Genomic DNA, 24,578 nt, shown 5'->3' with positions numbered 1-24,578 from the left:
GAGTCAAGGAGAAGAAACTAAAAGAGAAGAGCCTTGGACCACAACATTCCCCACAAGGTACACTCATCAAACTTCACGCTACTCTTTAACCAAGTTACAAAAAGAGCTTCTGAATCCCTACTTTTGCTCCTTAAAAGCTGCTATAAGTTCACGAATTAGACAGATATGATTTCAGAGCAACTGTAATAGTTCAAACTAGATGGATCTTTCCTTCCTAAGGATATTAATTAAATAAGATATATATATATATAGCTCTAAGTATATGATACATAAAATATAATACTCTGTAGAATATAAGTAACTGTTTGTTAATTATATTAAAGAACGTCTGTAAGAAATGTTGCAATGTTTTCCCTAATGTAAGAGCCTGGGGGAGGTAAATCTGTCTTCTAGGAATTCCTCCCCAGAGCTCAGAAATTTACCTGGTGTTTTACCACTCCTACACTCTCTCCACCCATCCCCGCCTTCCTGTTGAGGATCAGACCTCCCTATTGGCGATCTCATATCTTTCAACTGCCTGCTTTGTCACATCATTCTCCTACCAAACCTACTACCACTTGGTAGAGTCTTGGGGTTTCCGTGGAGTTGTCATAAATAAAGTCGGATCATCACAATGGACCAGTGACCAGTGACCAGTATCTAGTGACATTTGTACTGTTCAGCTGCAGCCACTCAGACATCTTCTGGTGTTGCCTCCTCATCCCTTCTATCTGCATTTGATGTTTCCTCTTCTTCTCTGACCATGTCAGGTAAGAAAAGAACCTTTTTAAAGTTTTTCGTCAGATTAATTTTGCCCTAAATTTAGTAGTAGATTCAAAATGGCATGGAATAATGAGGGAAAGTATTGAACTACAAGTCTGGAGACCTAATTTCACTTTTGACTTTGGCATTTACTATCTGTGTGACTTTGGACACATCATTGACTGTCTCACAACGCCTGATTTTTTCCTTCTCTGTTATGTTAGGATACTACATTGGTTGATCACTCTGATCCCTTTCTGTTCTAATATTGAGCCTTAAAGGGTACCCATGGAGAAAATGATATCAGAGACTTCTCAAGAGTGTTTCAACAGAAACATAGAAACGTCGGGTGACATAGATAACTAGCAATATATAGCAAGATGTTCCATCTCTAATGGTCTCCCTCCACTAATATTTTGACTAGTTGAAAGGAGAAAATAGGGAGAGAGGATGGAGAGTACTGGGCTGTAGGGAGGTCCAGAGTCAAACGTAAGGAAGTTTAGGATTGTTTTCATCAGCCCAGACCGACAGGAACCAAGTGATAGGAAAAAATATAAGAATGAAGAGGGAAAGCATAGAGGAGCTCTCAAGTAAAACGTAGTTTGCAATGGAATGTTGATGGGAACCAAAGATTTTAAATTAAAGCAGAAACAGCATAGAGTGAATTCTGCTCAGAGCAGCGCAAAACAAAGTGGATTGTAGCAAATCCTTATTTTAACAGACTAAGGAGGAAAGTAAGCCCAGAACAGGGTAGCACCAGGAAAGGCAGATTATCAGAAAAGTCATACTCAGTTCCTTTTTCTTTTATTGCCTCTCTGAATACAGTTGGCACTTGATACTTTTGAATATCAACATTTTAGAAATATGTTTTAGTAATGATGCTTCCTATATACAAGAAACCAAAGTGGTTATCTAGGGGTCTGCTTTTCAATGTTTTATTCCTTCTAATTTTTAAACTATGTAGACATATTACCAATTACAAATTTTAAATGATATCTTCTAAGTTGAATCAGAAGGACTATTTCCTTTGTGTGATATGTAGGTTCTACGGCAAGGTTGCTTTTCATCTTTACAGTTCTTTCCCTCCTAACACAGGGAGCACATTGATCAACAGCCACCGTTCGTTTTTACATCTTAGCTACCTAAGAAGGAAAAGAAAAAGTCAAGCCCCATATCTCTGGTTCCACATTGAGGGAATTCGCTGCCGGTCCAGTGGTTAGGACTCAGTGATTTCACTGCCAGGGCCACGCGTCGCGGGAAAAAAAATCTGCATTTATCTAAAACAATATTGTGGAGTCCTTTGGATTTTCTTACATTTGAAAATCTTTTTTAATTGGATTCAAGTGATGATGGTTTTTATAGGTTTTGGGATGTCATCTTCTTGGATGTTGAAGATGATTATAATCTAAGTTCTAGGAAAAATACAAAAACCTTCTTGATACTTTTTAAGCTTCCTTTCTGCTTATGATATATTTCTATTCTTTGAAATATATATTTCTACCAGGCTTAATACCTGTTACTTGCTGGGTAAAGATATGAATGAGCACAATAATGAAATTCTTTTACACTTATTATTTGGCTGTCTGCTTTGTACCAGTTTCAATTGAAATACTTGTCTATATATAATTTGGCTACCTATACATTCACATTGATTGAATTTTCTTGCTTGTGATGCATTTTTACAAATATATCTTTAATTCTTTGAAAGGTCTTGATCAATCCAAAGGTCCCGACGTGATGAAAGCCAAAGACACCAGAGCCATTCATCTTAAGATGAATCAGGTACAGGAAAAGCCAAGTGTCCTAAAGGTTCCCTCTGATCAACCGAGGAAGAACAAACATAAAGCCTCTGAGCCGATCAGTGGTGCTCCCAAGGCCAAAATCCAGCCAAAGAATCCAGAGTGCCTGTTAGTGGGAGAAGTGGTTCCATGCAATGCTGCAGTCAGTGACAGGGCTCCTGTGAACACGGCCAAGCATTCTAAAGGCAAACCTCAGAAAACTGCATCCAGAAAGATCAGCAAAACTAAGAGCCATGGGCAGGAAAAGACCACAAGGGCCAGAAGAAGAAAGAAGGCTGAAGAGAATAAGCAGACAGGGAACAAAGTCAAGGCAGAAGAGAAGCCAACAATTCCCCAGATGAAGCGGAAGGAACACCAAACTGAGCTTATCCAAGAGAGCTTTAAAGAGCCTCGAACCTCCCTAGGCATGTGCATGCTGGAGTCTGTGAAGGTTTTTCATGCACTGGGGGGAAAGAATGATAAGAAAACTGGGCTCTCTTCCTGTCGGGTCTTGGGGAATTCAAGCAACCCTAAAGACCTCCAGTCACCCCCACCTAGCCAGCCATGGCAGCGTACCCACGTGAGGGTAAGAGCCCTGAGAAACCTCAAGTCAAAACCCAGAAACCAGACAGCAGTGCTGAAACAGAGTTTCCATCTCCATCCCAGTATCACTTGCCTCCTCGTGGGAAGGTCAAGTTGATACCTCTGCCTTTTTCTGCCTGGGACAAGCCTCAAGCTCGACCTGCTCCTCGGAGGCCACAGTCTCTGGTCTCACATCTGCCTACTGTGGCAGACTGTGCCCAGACTGCCTCTACTAACTCAGCTCAACCTGCTGCAGCCACTTCATCCCAGCCAGCTCCTGCCTCTTTGCCAGGTCCTGCCAAACCAGCTCAGCCAACTGTGACCAACCCAACCCATCCGGGTTGGACCGACCATACCCAGCCTAGTGTCCCTCAGTCTTCTGCTCCTAGGCCTGCATCCTACAAAACTTCATCTTTTGCTTCTCTCCAGCGGGAGCCTGTTCCCCCTGCTGTGACTAAGCGCCACTCCACACCCAAGCTCCAAACCGCATTTCTACTCCAAGACTTCAGCAAGCAACGAAGACCATGGAGGGAACCCAATGTTCCTGAGCCAGTCATGTCAAAGCCCATCGAACAAGAGCACAGACCAGAGCGGGAGGCCATGAAGAGGCGGGCTCAACAAGAACGTGAGAAAGCTGCCAAATACACCTCTTTGGCAAAACAGCAATTTTTCATTGAGAGGCAAAAAGAAATGAAAATTGCTTACTACTATGGATATTTATAGTAAGAGCTGCTAGGATTGTTGGTGCCACCTTGGGTACCAGCTGTTCTTCCATATATAAAAAAGATAGGTATAAATTTCTCTATTTATTTTGATATATTTTAAATCAATAAAGCTGAATAAGTAAATGTAATAGGATTAATAGATGAGTAATAAACCTTTTGAATTTTGAGATGCTGCTAACTGGCGTGCTTTAATTTTTTTTTGTTTTGTTTTGTTTTTGATGGGGTTGGAATCAAAGTCTGCATGAGAAAGGAAGGACTGAAAGTCGGATGGGAGAATGAAGGAAAGGGGAGGAAAGGGGAAAAAACTGAGGAGGAAGGAACGTGGCCCTGGGCCAGGAGGGTCGAAAGAGATTCATGGATTTATGAAAGGAAGCAGGAGTGAGGGTGAAAGGGCAGAAGTGAAAAGCAGGGTCAGAGGTCAGGGTTGAAAGAACAAAATGTGAGAAGAGCTGAAGATGACGGAAGGTAAGTCTAGGTTACTAGAAGAAATAGAAAAAGCCTCTTGGGGAGGTTGGCCTTAAGTCTCACAACCACCACAGAGGTATTTAAGAAAACAAGAGGTTCAGGACACATGTCTGAAAGGCCTGAGTTGCCTTATGCAGGTGTGATTATAGTGGGGGTATAGGGAAATCTCCCAGAGAGGTGGCTAGGGCTCAGAGTTATCCTAGGGGCAGCTGACCATAGGGGCAGAGCCAAGGGAACTGCTGCCTCAGGAGGGAAACAAATAGGGCCTGGAATGCAAATCACCATGTACTCAACACCTAATCACCAGGGCAGCTAATGCACTTTTCAGTTAAGCCTGGCAACGACAGGCAAGGCCAGTATTCCTGTGCCACTTCACTTAGGAGAGGTGCAGCAAAGGGCTGAGGTCACATCGCATGTGGAGGTACAAGGCCACAATTTGAGGCCCAAATGCCTCTGAAGTCCTCAGTATTTGCAAGTGCCTGCAGGCGTCCAACCTGGCTTTCAGAGCACAGCATGCTGAGGTTACTGGTGGACGAGATCACACTTCTGGACAGGCCTAAGTATTAACTTGAGGGGCTTCCTCCATTTACCAGGGGGCGTGCCACCTTCTGTAAACATCACCATCAAGTGAAACGCTCGAGAAAAATCCTACAGACGTGTCCACTGTCATGGGTGAGAGCTGTGGGGCACGGGCACTGGGCAACGGCTCCAACAGCCACAGGACACAGGCGCCCAGTGGTTCAGGGGCTCCCTGGGAGGCCTCGTGGGGCTGCTCGGGGGAGTGAGGTTGGGAGATAGTGTCAGGGGTGGGCGTCAAAAGGAATGACGTGGGGAGAAGGGAGAGATGGAGGCAGTGAATAGTGGATAGTGAAAACGGGAAAACTGGCAATTTTCATTTTCAAAATTATTTTTTGAGATGTCATTCACATGCCATAAAATTCACCTTCTGAGACTGCAAATTCAGTGACATTTCGTACATTCTCAAGCCTATGCAACCATCACCATCATCTAACCCATCACGTATTCATCACTCCAAAAAGAAGCCCCTGTAACCCTCAGCTGGCCCTCTTCATCGCCTCCTCCTTCAGTCCCTGCAACCATTCATTTCCTTTCTGTCACTATGGTTTGGCCTTTTCTGGACATTTCATGAAATAATACAAATGTGCCCACTGTGTGGGGCTTCTGTCACTTAACATAATGTTTATAGGTTCGTCCATGTCGTAGCATGTGTCAGTACTTCATTCATTTTTACGACTGTATAATATTTCACATACACACCACATTTAAAATTTCCATTCTTCCATTGATGGGCATTTCGGTTGTTTACACTAATAATCTCCATTTATTGACAGTTGATTCTGTGCCAGGCAGCACCAGGTTAAGTTACTGACCTTATTTCACAGATAAAGAGGCTTGGAGAGTGTGAAGGGTTTGCCCAAGATTAAGAGCTAGTAATTGGGGGAACTGGGGTTTGAACTCAGACGACCTTCAGAGGTACGAAATTCACATGACAGAACATTAGAAAAGGTACACAGGGGTATTCAATGAAAAGTCACCCTTTTCCCCATGTTCCTCAGCCACACATTTCCCTCCTCAGAGGCATCTGCTTTTGCCATGCTGTGGATCCTTCCAGAGAACTATTTATACCTCAACATGTATGTATCACAATTTATTGACTCATCTGTCCCACGGATTTGATATGTCACTTTTATGGTATAATATATTCTTATACGGACTTATATTACTCTTTTCAGAGCTGTCCTGACTCCTTTTTGCCTATCCTTTATGTTTTCCATTTCTCTAAAATTCTTTTTATCTATTTGATTTAAAAAACATTTTTCCTTGTCTTGTTTGTTTCTCTTAAGGCACTATCCATTATGTTCATTCACCTGTATTACTTTATTTAATTTATTTCTTTTTGGCAGTGTCGGGTATTAGTTGCAGCACGTGGGCTCTTCGTTGCAGTGCGTGGGCTCTTCCTTGCGACTCGTGGGTTCTCTAATTTTGGCATTTGGGTTCCACAGCACGTGGGCTAAGTAGTTGTGGTGTCGGGCTTAGTTGCCCTGCGGCATGTGGGATCTCAGTTCCTCAACCAGGGATCGAACCTCCATCTCCTGCATTGGAAGGCTAATTCTTGACCACTGGAAAACCAGGGAAGTCCCCACGCTTGTATTATTTTAAATTTAGTCAGCTTTTCTAATTTTTTTTCTTTTATTTTGAATTCTGTCCTGAGTTCTATCATCTTACCTAGTTCTGGTTTATGCTGTTCTTTCATCTGTTTTTTTTTTATTATGGTAAAATATACAGAAAACAAAATTTAGTATTTCAACCATTTTCAAGTATACAATTCAGTAACATTAAAGACATTCACAATGCTGTGCAGCCATCAGCACTATCCAAATTCAAAATAACTATGACAAGGTCTTCCCTGCTGGTGCAGTGGTTGAGAGTCCACCTGCCGAGGCAAGGGAAACAGGTGCATGTCCCGGTCCAGGAGGATCCCACATGCCGTGGAGCAGCTAGGCCCATAAGCCAATGCCACTGAGCCTGCGTGTCCGGAGCCTGTGCTCTGCAACAGGAGAGGCCACAACAGTGAGAGGACCGTGTAGCGCAAAAAAATAATGATAATAATAATTATGTCAAAATATTGAGCAGGACTTCAGAAAGATGGAGGCAGCAGCATAGTTTCTGAATCTCTCCAAACCCTTTCATGGAAGAAGATCAAGTAAAACCAAATACACATAGCTGGCATTTATCAGCATTTACCATCTCCAGAACTTTTTCACCATCACAAACAGAGACTCTATAGCCATTAAAAAGTAACTTCCCATTCCCTCCTCGACACACATTCTTTCTTTCCATTGTTTTTTCTAACATCTTTTAGCCAACTGTGAAATAATAGGTTACAGTTATGATCTGTTTTTTGGACCTGTTTTTTCCAACTTGATTTTATTGTCTGAAGAGATGCTATTCTGTTCCTTATTCACTTTTTTTTTCTTACCCTAGCTCTGTATGGGACTTGATCCCAATCCTTTTCTTTTATTGATTTTTGAATGAAAAAGGTTTTAAAGCACTTTGAAAAGGTTGTGAGAGGCCATGTGGAAACATGGTCTTCATGGCTGTTTCATCAATGCTTCACTTATACTCTTTTGAAATAACTGTTTTCCAGGAGGCATAAACCAGTGGGCTTTATCATTGGACAGAGTGCAGGGAAAGGACCCCATGAAAGCTGATCACTGTAGCAAAAATGATTTAGTTATGATTTCACCCAAGATTGGTCAAAACCCAGACTGAGAAACTCAATGAACCAGAGACAAGGTATAATGCCATCTTTCCTTCTCTCTGCCTGAGCTCTCAAGGATTGGTCACCTACATGTTAATAGTAATTATTAGTTGGTTTCTGTTCATAATTACTATCAGAAGACACAGCACTTATGGTCCTAATTACACTGCCCAGCTACGCACCATTCTTCTTCGTTTTTGGCTTCCCGTCCACCAGCAGGAACCTCATTTATTTTTGTTCTCCGTTTACCACAGCCCAGTAATGTTTGTGAATGACTCTCAGTCTCACCAGAATCTGTATCTCTCACTCTGCCCCAACATCCCACTGCATCATTCGCTCCCTGAAGTGTACTCTAGAAATTTAGGTAACCTGGATATTTTTACCACTGTTCACCATCTCTTATGGAACCACAAGAAGAGCCGCTTTCTTATGGAATGACACAGACCTTGTAAAGAGAAAACACCAGTCTGCAGGAGAAAGGGAAGAAGAGAATGATGGAAATAGTTTCTGGAAAACTATTTTTACATTAGGTTTTGTTTGTTCCTGGTAAATAAATGGAAATCTTCTAAACATTAAAAGAAAATCTAGGGCTTCCCTGGTGGCACAGTGCTTGAGAGTCTGCCTGCCAATGCAGTGGACACGGGTTCGGGCCCTGGTCCGGGAGGATCCCACATGGCACGCAGTGGCTGGGTCCGTGAGCCATGGCTGCTGAGCCTGTACGTCTGGAGACTGTGTTCCACAATGGGAGAGGCCACAACAGTGACAGGCCCACGTACAGCAAAAGAAAAAAAAATCTAAACAACTAAATTCAATAATACAGGAATATAACATTTTAAAAAATTTTCTTTGGCTGTGCAGCATGTGGGATTGTAGCTCCCCAACTAGGAATTAAACCCATGCCTGCTGCATTGGAATGGCAGAGTCTTAACCACTGGAGCACCAGTGAAGTCCCAGGAATATAACTTTTAGAGGAGAAGTTATAAACCCCTTGGTTATATGAACTGCAGATTTTTTTTACTAAGAAGTCATGTATTTTAAATGACTTGGAGCTTTAAAGAAAGGAAAAAAGGAAAGAAGGAAGGAAGGAAGGAAGAAAGAAAAAGGGACTTCCTTGGTTGTGCAGTGGATATAATATCAAAAATAAATTAATTAATTAAATCAATTTAAAAAAGAAAAAAATGCTGAAATCCACTGACTAATTATTCAGGCTGTTATATCTATTTCTAGATACATCCCTTTATAAACTTTTAGTAAAACGTTATCTTATGTCAGAAGAAATGAATTTCAAACTTTTCTCTTTTTCCAAAATTTGAGAAATTCCCATACACTTCTAAATTCAAATTTTATAAAAACGGAGAAGTAGTGACAACCCTTATACTTACATCCAATTGCAGCATCTGGCCTCATGCCTTCTATATCAATCAAATATCTACAAAACAACAAAATTCGAGTCATTTGTAAATAAAAAGAAAAGAAAATCAAGTTTTTGCAAAAAAGGTCCTATTTTGCTTTACAAATATATATACAAAAATCCTAAGAAAATATCAGCACATCTAATCAATAATTATTAAAGAATGATATACACCATGACTACAAAAAGGCGTTACTCCAAGGACGCAAGGATAACACAACTTTAGAAAAGCTATTAATATAACTATTTACAATAATACAACAATTTAATTAATAAATGAAAGAGAATAAAATACAGGACCAAACTGGCAGATGTTAAAAAGTTATCTGATAACATGCAACAGTCAGTTTCAGTGAAAATGCTCTGTACGCTAAAAACAGGAGACTTAATATGACAGAGTATTCATCAAGAACCAACAAATAACAAAAGGCGAATTAGGATAAACATGAACATCATATCTACAAAACCCTATGTAAACAACCATCAGAGCCAGAAACTTAGGAATCACCACCACTGATGGCTATTTCTCCCTCGCCCTCATCCTCAACCCACCACCAGTGCTAACAATGAAGCTGCCTACATACCTCTAGAATCTGTGCACATCCTTCCACCAAAATGACCACCATACCCTGGTCCAAGCCACCATTATCCCCAATTTCTACACAAGTCTCCTAACTTGTTTCCTCTCTTCCACTCTTTCTCCCTGTGGTGCATTCTCCACGCAATAACAAAATGATACGTTGACAGTGCAGTTGGGTATGTTCCACACACTCACCATCAACAAAAAATGTCCAATTGTTTTCTATTACTCTTAAAGTCTAAAACCTTAAACATAAGCCTCCACGATCAAGCTCCTACCCCACACTTGTAGCTCCATTATTATCACATGCTCCCCCAACAGCCCCACCTTCCTGGCCAGTTCCTCCAACATGGCATATGCTTTCCTCTTATAGGGTCTTTTGCTATTCCTTATGCTCAGAAATCTCTCCCCAACGTCCCTATCTGGTTAATTCCTACTCATCCTTCAGATATCAGCTGAAACATCTGTAAATAAACCTTCGTTAATCTCCATGATGAGATCAAGTCCTCCCTAAATATGCTCTCATGGTACCATGTTCCTCTACTTGGCACTTGTCAGAGTTGTAATTTTACATGCAGAGTATGATTCTTGAATATCTATTCCCTCTCTGGACTGTTAGAATTCACAAAGGGCAGGTCAAGTCTCTTCACTCACAAAATTTCACAAGTCTTTTTGCTAGCACCCAGCACAGTGCTTAAACATAACACATGCTCAATAAGTATTTCCTGCATGAACAACCATAAACTGGTACAGTGTAGCAATATCCACCAAAAGCATAAGGCCATAAACTCTATGATGCCGAAGTTCCATTCTGAATGAAGTAAACTGAGACAAAGCATATATATTGAACGGTGCTCACACAGGAATGTTCATTACTTTCATGTTTTATAATATCAAAAACTTCTGACTTTTAGATGTTCATCAGTGAGCAAAGGAACAATGCAGCATTAAAAATAAATAAATAAACAAATGGGACCTAATGAAACTTAAAAGCTTTTACACAACAAAGGAAAGTGTAAAGAAGATGAAAAGAAAACCCTCAGAATGGTTGAAAATATTTGCACGTGAATCAACAAAGGATTAATCTCCAAAATATATAAATAGGTCATGCAGCTCACTATTAAAAAATCAAACAACCCAATCAAAAAATGGGCAGAAGACCTAAATAGACATTTCTCCAAAGAAGACATAGAGACGGCCTCCAAGATGGCCAAGAGGCACATGAAAAGTTGCTCAACATCACTAATTATTAAGGAAATGCAAATCAAAACTACAATGAGGTATCACCTCACACCGGTTAGAATGGGCATCATCAGAAAATCTACAAAGAACAAATGCTGGAGAGGGTGTGAGGAAAGGGAACCCTCTTGCACTGCTGGTGGGAATGTAAACTGATACAGCCACTATGGAGAACAGTATCGAGGTTCCTTTAAAACTAAAAATAGAATTGTCACATGATCCAGCAATCCGACTACTGGGCATATACCCAGAGAAAACCATAATTCAAAAAGACGTATGTACCCCAATGTTCAAGGCAGCACTATTCACAATAGGTAGGCCATGGATGCAACCTAAATGCCCATCGACAGATAAAAGGATAAAGAACAAGTGGTATGTATATACAATGGAATATTACTCAGAGATAAAAAAAGAATGAAACTGGATAATTTGTAGGGACGTGGATGGACCTAGAGACTGTCATACAGAGTGAAGTAAGTCAGAAAGAGAAAAACAAATATTGTATATTAATGCATATATGTGGAATCTAGAAAAATGGTACAGATGAACCGGTTTGCAAGGCAGAAATAGAGACACAGATGTAGAGAACAAACGTATGGACACCAAAGGGGGAAAGTGGGGCAGGGCGGGGGTCGGTGGTGGTGAGATGAATTGGAACATTGGGATTGACATATATACACTAAAATGTAAAAAATAGATAACTGGTAAGAACCTGCTGCATAAAAAATAAATAAATTTTTAAAATTCAAATATAAATTTTAAATAATTAATTAATTAGTTAATAAATAAAAAAGAATGAGGTTGGAAGACTGTCAAAACAGCACACGGAACACACACTCAAGCCCTGGAAGATGAGGAAGTGCCATAAGTCCCCCACTTCGGATGACATCTCCCGGCCTTACAAGTCTCAGTCCGACTGGGCTAGCTTTGGCAAGGGGACGGAGCTGGATCAGGAGCTGCTGCCGCCATATCTGGATCAAGTTCCAGTTTTGGTCTATCATTCAACACCTAGCCAGACTCGCCTAGCAACTCAGCTGAGAGGAACCAAATAGGATAGCTCAAAGAATAGGCCTCACACAGCATCAGCCTAAAGGTGTTTATGACCCTGGAAGAAATGGATCAGAAGAAAGGATCCGGGGGACTTCCCTGGTGGTGCACTGGCTAAAGACTCCACACTCCCAATGCAGGGGGCCCGGGTTCATTCCCTGTTCATGGAACTAGATCCCACACGCATGACGCAACTATGAGTTTGCATGCCACAACTAAGGAGCCCAGCGGCTGCAACTAAGACCCGGCACAAACAAACAAGAAAAAATCAATCAATAAAATAAAACCAATATTAAAAACAAGATCCGGGAGTGTGTGATCTGTATGATGGACTTTGCTTATGAGAACCCAGTTTGATTTCTGCTGTGTATGCAGATCACCTGGGCTGTACAGATGACTGGCTGATGAGATCCCTTACGTGCCCCTCCTGCATGGAGACAGTTGATGCAGCACGGCTTTTGTCCTACGAGTCTAACTGAGCCAGTGTCTCTCACCTGACTTCAAGAGAACCATCATTTTTGGTGGTTTTGATCTTTTGTCTTTGAGCCCAAAGAGCCGGGGATTAGGAATTAAGATCATGCATGAAAGTTTCCTAAAAATTCCTGAATGGCTGAAGATGTTGGGGAAAAGTACGTGATAGTTTAGAAATTTAGGGGGAAAAGTAGGATGCTATTTTTATGGAAAGCCTTCACCCAGGGTTTAAAAATATAATTGTATTTAGATCTTGTCATTGCTCCAGTACATAGGATTTGTGTAAAGTGTTACAGCACCTATATATGTTTTAATTCTGTGTCAAGGATTAGCATAAAGATAGTGGTTGTTTTTCCTAAGTGAGATAACTTTCTGCTTCCCCCTATCCAAATTCTTTTCTGAAGTTGCTGGCATCTCGGTCAAGGTTTTACTTAAAGCTACATTTCATAACACTGGCACACACAAAAAAGTAGTTTTAAGCTTGTTTGCATAGTTCTTTTTTTAAGAATAATCATAGAGCATTTATTTTTTACTTTATAGGAACTCCACAAGTTAAGGTCCCATTATTATTTTGCTGTGATTGTTGTTACTATTGATGGTGCTGTTTTCTGTCTTTGCTGGTTCTTTCTAATCTACCATTTGTCCTTATTGGCATATGATCATCTCAGGGTCACAAGATGGCTGCTGTAAAACCAAGTATCATATTCTAACAAAACAAGGAGGAAGCAGAAAAGGAGTCCAAATGGTCCTTTTCCTAATGCATATTTATCTTTTTCAGAGAAAAATATCACTCTCATAAGAACAATAACACCCTTCCCCTAATTACTCATTTGCCAAAACAGACTGATATGACCATTCATAAGACAATTTATGGCAAAGAGGGGTATGATAATGATTGCCTCAGCGTAACAAGGATTTATCCACTAAAGCTGAATGCTTCACTCCTCAAAGAAATCAACACTTTTCTACATACAAAACACAAGTCTCTTGAAGCGTTCTTCATAAGAGCAGTATTGAAGAATTTAGTATGTCATAAGCACTTAAGGATTTGACATTCAACTGTAGTAGTATCCATGTTGGTTAATTTTCTTACAAGCCCCATGATGAGTTTGAGAAAAACTGAAAGAACCAGACTATCAGGTTCTATTAACTTCTTACATGTATCTTGCTTAAGTTTTTGTTCATTAATTTATATCCAACTACCTAAAGCAAATTTGAAGGAAAAAAAAAAAAATAAATAAATAAGATTGAGGTCTCCAAATATTTTCATAGGAAGATGTCCACCATATATTAAATTATAAACCAGAATGTCTAAATACTATACCATTAAATCACATGTACAGTCAGTTCTGTATATCCAACGGTTTCATATCCTACAGATATGGAAGGCCAACAATACTACACCATTTTACATACGGGACGTGAGCATCCGAGGATTTTGGTATCCATGGGGAGTAGTAAAAACAATCCCCTGCAGATACCAAGGGACCATTGTATATACTTATATCTGGATTTTTTATGTCTCAAAAATATGTGCTAAATTATTACTTGTTGTAACCTCTGAGTAGGGGGCAAAATTGCCTTCCACTTCATACACTTCTCTGACTGCATTTTTTGCATTCAGCTTACATTAACTTACATTACTACTGTAAACAGAACAATTTAAACATGGTCTGCCTCTGGGGGTTGGCAACTCACCTGCAGATGTGGTAGCCAGTCCTGTTTAAATCAGGGGTACAGTGGACACCAATAAGTCTGTATATAAAAAGGGAATAGGGAATTAAGTAAGCGAAGTAGAAACACTAAAAACAAGTTATACAACTTTCTGAAGAGTAGCCTTTATTAGTTACCATAGCACGACCACTATCCTGAAAAGGAAAAACTCTGAAGAAAAGAGTGTTTTTGCAGGAACATACTATAAAGAATTAAGTACTATAAAGTCAAAATTCATTGTGTCTGGGAATTTTTGCATAGCCTCCAATCAGATGCAATGTGTGGAATGGAGAATGTCCATCAGGAACTGATTTGACTATAGTAAAAGGGAGTGGAAAAAAAACAGGCTATCAGAAGAATAGAATTTGCTTTTGAGTGAAAGAAATGGAATGCCTTCACTTTTAATGCTCAATATTAAAAAGAACAAACAGTTTCTGAAGGGCTCTTGGGGTCCCAAAGCACCTCCATTCCTTCTCTCATTCACTGCTCCTCACATGCCACGGGTCTACGTGCCTGAGCAGGTCTCAGGTGAGTACCACCGTGCTTATTTCACAATGAAAAAGTAAGGCTTCAGACGTAAGCCGAAGCTGCACAGCAGGCAAACAGAAGAGAGACTAGAATCTAGTCTCAGATTTTTCCAACTATGCCACAGTATTTCGTGGACCAGTACTTAATAAAATTATATGAGGAAGTAAATAAAAAACAACAACATGTAACTGATCTCTGCAAAAGGTATGTCTGTGACTACGTGGTGTCTGGCATTCGTCATCTCCTGCCTGGATTACTACCGCCCTACAATTCTAACAATCTCTTCTATTTCAACTGATCCTCCACATGGAAGATGTTACCTTTCTAAAATAGAAACTTGGCTGGATGGCTCTGTTGCTTAAATATCTTCACTAAGCGCAGAATAAAGCCCAAGTTTTTAGCACAGCACTGAGAACTCTTTATAAACAAATACCAGTCTGTCTCTCCATCTGAATGATAAGTTCAAACTAAATTACAAGGACCTACATCATCCACCTCCCTCCTTTCCCCTGCCAGCCTCCCTGATCCCATTCTCTACTGCCCTGCCCTCACTCACTTTCCCCTGTCCAGCCACACTGCCCTCCATACTCTTCCTCAAACATGCCAAGCACCGTCGTGCCTCAGGGACTTTGCACCTACTATTCCTTCTGCTTCAGAACACACCCTCCCAACCCATCTCCACTCTCCCAGATATCCAAAGGCTTTTTCTCACTTCAAGGCTCTGCTCAATCGAAATCATAATAGAGGGGACTTCCCTGATCACCTACCACATTCCCTCACCTCTTCATCTTCTTTTTTTATTCTCCAAAGCATTTACCACCACTTGACATTCCACATATTTACTTATTTATTCATCTCTCTCCCGCACTAGAATGTAAAGTACATAAGGGCAAGAACTGTTAATACTCTCTTGAACAGTGCCTTCAACTTAGAAGGTGTTATATAAATATTTGCTGAAAAGAAATGTATGAATTTCTTGCCCTTTCACACTACCCTCTAGTCAACAAGAGGCTGCCCCTCTAGAGCACATGTTCAAGCCCAGTGCCTTTGGTACCTGTTCGCAATAGCTGGGCTGTCCTTTCCTCATTCCAGCAAAATCCTCTTCCACAAAGCTCAGCTCAAACGCTGTCTCCTCAGTCAGGCCTTCCTCAGTTTGTCCTCTATATTCCTGCTGCACTTGATTCTTTTATTATAATTAACCCACTTAGAGTCACTACCTGTTTATCTTACTAGATAACTGTAAGTTGTTACTGAACAAAAACTTCTAGTTACCTCTGTATCCCTGTGCCCTAACAACAAACCTATAAGACTCTCGGTGTTTACTAAAACAATTTATTTTCTGAGTCTCTTCGAATTCTAGGGAGTGGATAGTATAGTCTCCTCCTCATTATCAGTGAGCCTGGCATCTGTGGGAGGGGCTTATAGCAGAGGAAGCCACCAATGGATCATAACTAAGGTCCTGAGACTGCAAAGGCAGAGAGCATGGTGAAGTTAGCCCACTGCATGCAGAAGACCCACAGAGGAGTCAGCATATGCAATGGACTACACTTGGTATAACATGTGAACAATCAAGGTTGACAAACGTGCTCTCATGCACTTGTAAGGATCTTCTAGCCCACGCAGATCACACAGAACACACACAAAGGAGCCTGGAGGAATTGAGGAGGCCGGCAGCTGCACCCTAACATCTTAAGAGGTAACATTTCTGTGACTACAGTTTACACAAATCAGAATATTTGCCTCCTTTCTAGACACCCTGGATATCACAGGCAAGGCCAAGTCTCTCAAGTTTTAAAGCTAAAGTACAGGGAAGATCTGTGAATTGGGCTTAAGATATTTAAGAGCAACACCTGCATTAAGCAACCAGGTTATGGAATGAAAATTTATCTTGAAATTCCAGTCTCTCCCTCTCTTTCTCACTTCCTATCCCCTATCTTACCACCTCCATCTCTATTCCTTTTCGCTACTCCCTGTTTTATGTATATATGTGCATCATTTTTATATATACGGAATATGTACTGACTGTTAAGTTTATTTAATAAAGTGAACACTCCTCAGGCTAAATTTAGAAAGAGGAAAAAACGAACACTTTCTCATGTGGGTCAGTGGTGATCCAAAGACAAAAGATACCTCAGTCTTAAAACATGGCAAATACCATGTTCCTTCTGATAGTTAGATGGTAGAAAAAGCCAAGGACGCTATTAAGACCTACTATCAAGAGAGTACATCTTAAAGCAGAAACAAGAAAACACCAGCCTTTTAAGTTCTTCCTGTCCGTCAGGATAAGAATAAGAGGTGGTAATGTTCTTCCTCACTTGCACCCAAAGTATAAAAGCAGTATAAAAGCAGCAAAAATATCTTAAACACATATGATGAGGAAGCCACTCTTCTGGTCCACTCTGTTTTGTTTGGCTTCTAGGTATCTGTCTCACTCCGAAATTAAGTTTATGTTTTCTCTTTTATATACGCTAAGAATCTGAGAGTCTTAACCTTTTCTTCCACCTCTCAACCTATAAATAGGACAAAAGAACATTTTTATTTTTTTATGTCTTTTCCATTCAAATGTTTAAGAAAGAGATAAATAAGCTAGCTCAGTTCATATTTCTCACAAAATTCACTTTCCAAAAAACTAAATTGTTTGTGACCATAAACAGGAAAAACACCGTACTGTATTACCACCATCTGACATTTCCACCTTGATGTTACTAAACACAACAGGCCTAACGTCACAACTATTAAAAATGATAAAAATACCCAACCCCACTCAAAATGCATACCAAAGTTCAGGTAAAGGAAAAAACAAAACAAAAGTAAAAGAATTCACCATTATCTTTATTTTCTTTCAGAAACCCATTAACAGCACATTGAAATTTAATAATAGTGTCATCATCTGGCACCGGATGCCCAATTGTACAAATGTTTAAGTAAGGAATAGTTTCTGGTAAGTAAGGCAAAACCATGAAAATATGTATTATTTCCTTTGCAGGGAAAGAATAAAAAATTAATTAGAGAAGGCAGAATATAAACCAAGAGAGGACATTAAACTTAGTATGTTAGTCATTCTGATAAGAACCATTTTCTCCAAAGCTGCTTTAACCAGTAAGTATCACTTGATTTTCATTAAAACTGCAGAATGGACAGTTACTAGGCATGCAAAACGAAAAGCAAATCTATGTGAATGACTGAACATGTAACTCAAAATGATATAAGCAGTTCTAACTATATTTATGTTCTATCTCACATTTCAGGGGCCATACAGAGGCTGTGATTTAAGTAGAATAGTAGAATAGAGTCAGAAGAACTTGGATTCGAATTAGGAAATAGAGCAAATTTCAGGCAGTGTTGAGAACTGGTATTCTTGGGGTGGGACAAAGTAGACTATCAATAGAAGACAGAAAAGGATAAGTGAAAATTCTCTAGTTCTGAATTTAAATGGAAAGTAGCAGTATGAACCTATGACATATTTTAGAAATATTAGCAACAAACATCCATATTTCGTAGCTCTGACCACTGAAAAAGTCTAGAAACAACTGATGTCATGTCAAAAGGACTCAGGAGTCACTGAGAAGCTCCAACTGGCCCAAGATAGGGCCTAAGTTAGAATAATAACTATAGTGGAGTCCACAGTGATATGAATAAATAAATTTAAAAAAATTGGTCACCACTGGAGGATATTTGTGAATCAACTCATTATTTTGAAAACTGTTAAATAAAAGAAGAGAATCATGCCTCTACAACTGGGCAACCAAATAGTTGATGAGGGGAATCTTCTCCTTATAGAAATATACCCAGCTAATAAGTGAAAAAAAGAAAAACAGAATTCACCATTTTATTTATTTATTTATTTAATTTTCCGATACGTGGGCCTCTCACTGTTGTGGCCTCTCTCATTGCGGAGCACAGGCTCCATACGCGCAGGCTCAGCAGCCATGGCTCATGGGCCCAGGCACTCTGCGGCATGTGGGATCTTCCCAGACTGGGGCACGAACCCGTGTCCCTTGCATTGGCAAGAGGACTCTCAGCCACTGTCCCACCAGGGAAGCCACCACGATATTTGGAAGCCTCAACTGAATTAATGGATGTAGGTATGAATCATCAGTGACTGCTAATATCACAGAAAGAGAAAATTATACGTCTCCATGGAAGAACACATCATCACCTATGAAACTGTCTTGCCAAAGCAAAACATGCAAGCTTCATTCTGATCAACTACCAATTTACAGGAAATAAAAGGATTGAAGAATATGTTAACAACACATGGAATGTAACCATCAAAATCTACATGGGACAAATTACCTGCTTTCTTTAAAAATAAAATTCAAGGAGGAAAAAAAAGTGAGAAAGACATGGAGGGAGAACCTATAGATTAAATAAGACTTCAGAGACCTAACAATCAATGGCAAAGTGTGGACCTTATTTGGATCTAATTCAAAATTCTTAAAAACAATTTTTTATGACATTTAGGAGACAACTGCAAATTTGAGCACTCACTGGGTATTTACTATTAAAAAATGATATTAAGGAATAAAAGTCCTATATTTTACTTTTTTTTTTTTTTTTTTTTTTTTTTTTTTTTTTTTTTGCGGGACGCGGGCCTCTCACTGTTGTGGCCTCTCCCATTGCGGAGCACAGGCTCCGGAAGCACAGGCCCAGCAGCCATGGCTCACGGGCCCAGCCGCTCCACAGCATGTGGGATCCTCCCGGACCGGGGCACGAACCTGCGCCCCCTGCACCGGCAGGCGGACCCCCAACAACTGCGCCACCAGGGAAGCCCCTATATTTTAAATATACATACCAAATATGTATAGGTGGGGCTTCCCTGGTGGCACAGTGGTTGAGAATCTGCCTGCCAATGCAGAGGACACGGGTTTGACCCCTGGTCTGGGAAGATCCCACATGCCACGGAGCAACTAGGTCTGTGAACCGCAACTACTGAGCCTGCGCATCCGGAGCCTGTGCTCCACAACAAGATAGGCCACGATAGTGAGAGGCCCACGCACCGTGATGAACAGTGGTCCCCGCTTGCCACAACTACAGAAAGCCCTCGCACAGAAACGAAGACCCAACACAGACCAAAGATAAATAAATAAATAAATAAATAAATAAATATTTTTTTAATGTACACGTATAATTACATGTTGTCTCGGAGCTGCTTCAAGATAACATGGAATGGGGTTAAACAGGTGGGGGTATAGATAAAACATGACAGCCATCAATTGGTAAATATTAAAGCTGGATGAGTTCATGGGTATACAGGGAACATTTACAGTATTTTGTATACTTTTGTATATGTTTAAAATTTCTGATAATTGTTTAAAAGCAAGACGACACTGTAGAAAACCGTTTGGCAGTTTCTCAAATGTTAAACGTAGAGCTACCATACGATCCAACAACTCTGCTACTACCTACACTGCACAGCTAAAAGGCCTGAAAGCAGGGATTGGAACAAATATTTGTACACCAATGATCACAGCAGCATGATTCACAATAGCTACAAGGTGGAAACAACCCAAGTGTCAATCAACCGATGAATAACAAAATACGGTATATACACACAGTGGGATTTATTAAGGCAAAAAAGGAATGGCATTTTGTTACATGCTATAACATGGATGAACCTTGAAAACACTAGGTTTAGTGCAATAAGCCAGACATGGAAGGATAAATATTGTAGATTCCACTTACAGGAGGTACCTAGAAGAGGCAAATTCATAGACACAGAAAATAGAATAGAGGTTACTAAGGGCTGGTGGGAGGGAAAATGGGGTTGTAACTGTTGGACGGTTACAGAGTTTTTGTTGAGGAGGATGAACAAGTTTTGGTTATAGACAGTGGTGATAGTTACACAACACTGTGACTGTATTTAATGCCACTGAACTGCATATTTATAAATGGTTAAAATAAATATGATTTATGTATATTTTACCACAGTAAAAAAAAAGAGGAATAACTGAGTTGAAATTTCAGTTCTTCCTTGTCCGAGACTCAGTTTCATCGTCTGTAAAATTAGTAATTGTAGTTGTCTATCCTCTGAGCTTAGTGCAGAGTAAGCAATCAGTAGGAGATATCAGTACTACTTCCACTTCAACAGCAAAGCATTGTTGTGAAGATTAACTAAGTCAATGGATATGAAAGACCTTTCTAAATGGCAAACTGCTATACAAATATTAACAAATATTAGGTGTTACTGTCTCCCAAGGCCATGGAACAGGTCAGAAGGATAATTCTTTTGCACTGGTATGTCCTACATGGGCCAAGAGAATATATGGGTTTCTGTACTATATGCGTTGGTAGGGATTAGGAAAAGAAAGCATAAAACTTAGAGAACAATTGTCTTTTACCCTGATGCCTAAACATGCTCAGGCAACTGCTTAAAATAAGTGCTAAAGACATAATGGACATACCTTTCTTTCCTTTTAGGCTACTAATATTCTTGCTAAAACTTTACTTCGTTTTCAAAACATAGAACATGGAAGCTTATAGAATTTCTTCAGCATATCTACAGCCTACTGCCAAATACTATAGTTCAATTCATATCTTTCATCTCATTTTGCAACAGCAATTACAAATGTGTATTTAAGGAAACCACTAGCTTCCCTTTCTGAACCCATGAAAAGAAGGCCAGGATTCACCTTAGCATAAGATGATAACTACTGAATTACTATGAATTATGACAGTATCAGAAAGAAGGTCGTTTTCAATTATGGGTTCCATTTACCTCTGGCTTATAATAGCGGCGCGTGTACGTTAGGTCAATTATCAGCCCAAGTTCTTCATTCTGTTTTTGGATTTTGTTAAAAAAGATGCAAGGGGGAAAAACATTCTTCTGGAGCAAGATTCTTTTCAAAACTCTGTCAGAAAGAATAAAATAAGAAGGAACATGTGTCTAAAATCCTTTACTATATTATCCATTTATTCAAACCCTGTGATGCTAACATATGAGACTCAAAGTAATGTTTCCTCCTCTGGAATTTACAAGCGATATTATAATCCTTTCTTCCAGAGAGATTAGACGGAAGAAAATAAGTTCACTTCTATATATTTATTTCTATGTGTGTTTATTTCATGTTGGTGTCCTAACTGGCCTGTAAATTCCCAGAAGGCAGGGACCACATCAATTTTGCCTACCACTGGATTGCCAGCTCCAAGCAGAGTCCCTGTGAGTAGACACATAAATAAATACTTCTTGACTATCTACCTATATGAAGGATGGCTTTCACTGCTAAATATTCTTTTATGTATTTGGCTTATTTATGTTCTCTGTTCCATTGATCTGTTTGGTTAGTCAAGTGCCAGCAACACACTTTTCTTTTTAAATTAGTAGACTAGTTTTAGAGCAGTTTGACATTCACAGCAAAACTGAGCAAAAAGTACACAGTTCCCACTTATACCCTCTCTCCTTCACCCACACAGCCTTCCCCATTATCAACATGCCATACCAGTGTGCTTCATTTGTGTGAATTCATGAACCAACACTGACACATCATTATCAATCAAAGTCCATAGTTTATTGCATTCATGGTACAAGTAACTGACTATTTCTTTATTCCTAGTATAGTCATCCCCAAACATTTACATACTGAGATGCATATTGCTGTCTTAATCATTACTTTATTCTTTATTTATAGTTAGGGCATTCCATTGGGATTTTTTTAAATTAACTACCAAACTAGGTTGTACTTATGTATAAATTCCATTTCTGGATAGTAAAGGAGGTATTAAAAAGTATTTGCTATAAAAAGGCAAAATGGAGTATGACGGTGTTGAGAGCCAGGGCTCTATATGGTGAATTCAGATTTCTGGAAGAATACGGTAATAACTTTTGCTTACCTTTTTTAAAGGAACTTTGAAAGCAATGAAACGAGTCCCAGACATCCGCTGTCCAACTGGGAGATAGTCCTTCCAACTATTAATATATTTTTGTTAGGCAAATTTTATGTTAGGCTGTTTCCCTGCATAGGATGAGTGTGCCCTGAAAATGGAAAGCATATCCCTCTACAGTAGGTCCCTCTTCTTTCTGCTTTGCATTTTGCTGCTCCACTTATTCAACCCCACCTTGTAATAAGCTATACTTCCCTTGTTCCTGTTTTCCCATCTGGAAAACAGATAAAAGGCAACAAAACAATGCAAAGGTCTCAACCAATAAGGGACATAGAAATCCAGAGATGGCCAGAACTTCTATATCCCTGATACAACCTAGCCCGGTGTTGACTACAATGGTATCATTAATACATGCATGTTGACTGAAAGTGTTTGAACTCAATTCTTCCACTTCACAGTTTTGTTTTAGTCCTCATACAAAACCTGATGATAAAATTCTTAATGCTAGGAATCACAGTGAACAATAATATCTGAACTGATTGCTGTAAGATGAGTGAGAACTAAGGTTAATTCAGTGAAGCAAAGAAAGTGGGGGCAATAGTGGCACAAGATGGGGCTAGAGAAGCAGAGAGGATTCTAGACCAAGAAGAGTCTTAAAGGCCAACGGTGTGTTTTCTATTCTCAAAAAAATGGTTTTGAGCGCTGTCTATGAGCAATGTTCCAACTTGCTTTTAAGGTTTCTTGTATGAAGAATGGATTGGAAGGAAACAAGAAATATGGACACGAGTTAGGACCTAATTGCAACAGACAGGCAAGTTCAGTATTAGGATGTTGAGGAAGAGTTGACAGATTCAAAAGAAACTCAGGAGATAAACTGAAGCCGGCTTAATGGGCTATGAGATGGAGGAAAGGAAGGTCTTAGGGAATTAAAGGGTTTACTGCACACATGAGCAAAGTCCCAAATCAATCATTTGAACGTACAGAGGTAGATCTCTCAAATGACACCGGTTAGCAAGCAACAGTACGGCCTTTATAATTCCTAGAGACAACACAAATCAACTGTTTCGATGGAAAATTCGGCAGTACCCGTGCGTTTTATCACTCAACTTAGTTGCAGTTCCTCTTACTCACATTTTCTCTGCCAAAACAAAACAGCTTGAGGAATAGAAGGGGACTCCATTTTGGTAATTAAGGAGTTTCCCCAACACTCACAGGCCCAGGGGCTCTGAGCTCCGCCGGCAACGCCCAGGGGCCGAGGAGTATTACGTTACCGGGATGTGCTTTCCGCCCTTCCTCCTGGCCGACGAACGTCCGGAAAAGCCGCGACGCTGACCGCAGCGCACATGGGCATGATGCCACTGGCTCATGTCACCCCCAACATGCCAACCACCAAACGCCAAGAGTGCCAAAGTCGCAAACCCGGCGGCCCCGGTGCCAGCACACGGCCCCGACCCACAAACGCCCAGGCACAAGCCCACGCTGCTCGCGCACCTCTTTCTACTGCGCAGGCGCAACGGCCCGTCCAGATGACGTCATCACGCCGGCGGACTGAGACGCTTCTTTAGGGGAGAGGACTCTGACGGCTGCAATTCCCTCCTTAGCCGGAGGCTGGTAGCAGACGTTCATTAGTTCGTGTGTGTACCCTTCAGAATTCCACTCGTACGGGACATGGAAAGGTGTCCCACTCTCCCAGTTTCTTGTGTGGTTTTTTCAGATATTTCCCAAAGGCTTACATTCACACTTGTTCTATCTTGTACGTATTTCTACCTAATGGATATCCTGTATTTTATAGAAGAGCAGTATAGTATACACAGTCTACAATCTGTCTTGGATAGTGAGGTTCCCAGTCAATTTTTGCGTACATCCCTTCTATTCTCTTTAATAGCTGCGTCACATTACATAATTTACATGGCCTGTCCAATATTCATGGACTTTTGTTTTCAGTTCGGGGATATTTTGTTTGCTTTTTGTTTTTGACCTCTGTTACAGATAGGCTGCAATGTGAACCTCTTTATACATGTGTAGAGCTATATATAAATTTCTAGACGTAGAATTTCTGGAATGAAAGAGATGCAAACTTAAAATATTGAAAGATTTTCAATCAATCTAATCTGCCTCATCAACCTTCAAAAATATTCTATCAACTTATACTCCACTCATAGTGAAACATTTATTGGGTTTCTATTATGTGCCA

The 24,578-nt window shown here is 40.2% G+C and overlaps 3 pseudogenes across 3 annotated transcripts; 2 read left to right on the top strand and 1 right to left on the bottom strand.

The window, feature by feature from the left end:
• The first annotated feature begins 2,478 nt into the window (after positions 1 to 2,478).
• Positions 2,479 to 3,824, top strand: LOC307068788 (uncharacterized protein C2orf78-like; annotated as a pseudogene). The gene has a single exon. The product of its transcript is annotated as an uncharacterized protein C2orf78-like (transcript).
• A 1,915-nt stretch (positions 3,825 to 5,739) lies between these two features.
• LOC307068786 (RNA/RNP complex-1-interacting phosphatase-like) lies at positions 5,740 to 23,751 on the bottom strand (annotated as a pseudogene). Its single transcript has 7 exons — positions 23,651 to 23,751; positions 22,394 to 22,469; positions 21,282 to 21,414; positions 17,384 to 17,541; positions 14,021 to 14,077; positions 8,957 to 9,003; positions 5,740 to 5,777 (listed from the first exon to the last, which is right to left on the bottom strand). The product of its transcript is annotated as an RNA/RNP complex-1-interacting phosphatase-like (transcript).
• Positions 11,656 to 12,330, top strand: LOC307068717 (RING finger protein 11-like; annotated as a pseudogene). The gene is made up of 2 exons: positions 11,656 to 11,935; positions 12,155 to 12,330. The product of its transcript is annotated as an RING finger protein 11-like (transcript).
• Positions 23,752 to 24,578: the final 827 nt, after the last annotated feature.

Source organism: Hyperoodon ampullatus, assembly GCF_949752795.1.
Source record: "Hyperoodon ampullatus genome assembly, chromosome: 20".
Lineage (NCBI taxonomy): Eukaryota > Metazoa > Chordata > Mammalia > Artiodactyla > Ziphiidae > Hyperoodon > Hyperoodon ampullatus.
Note: the sequence above shows the minus strand (reverse complement) of the source record. Positions and strands in the feature narration are given on the sequence as shown.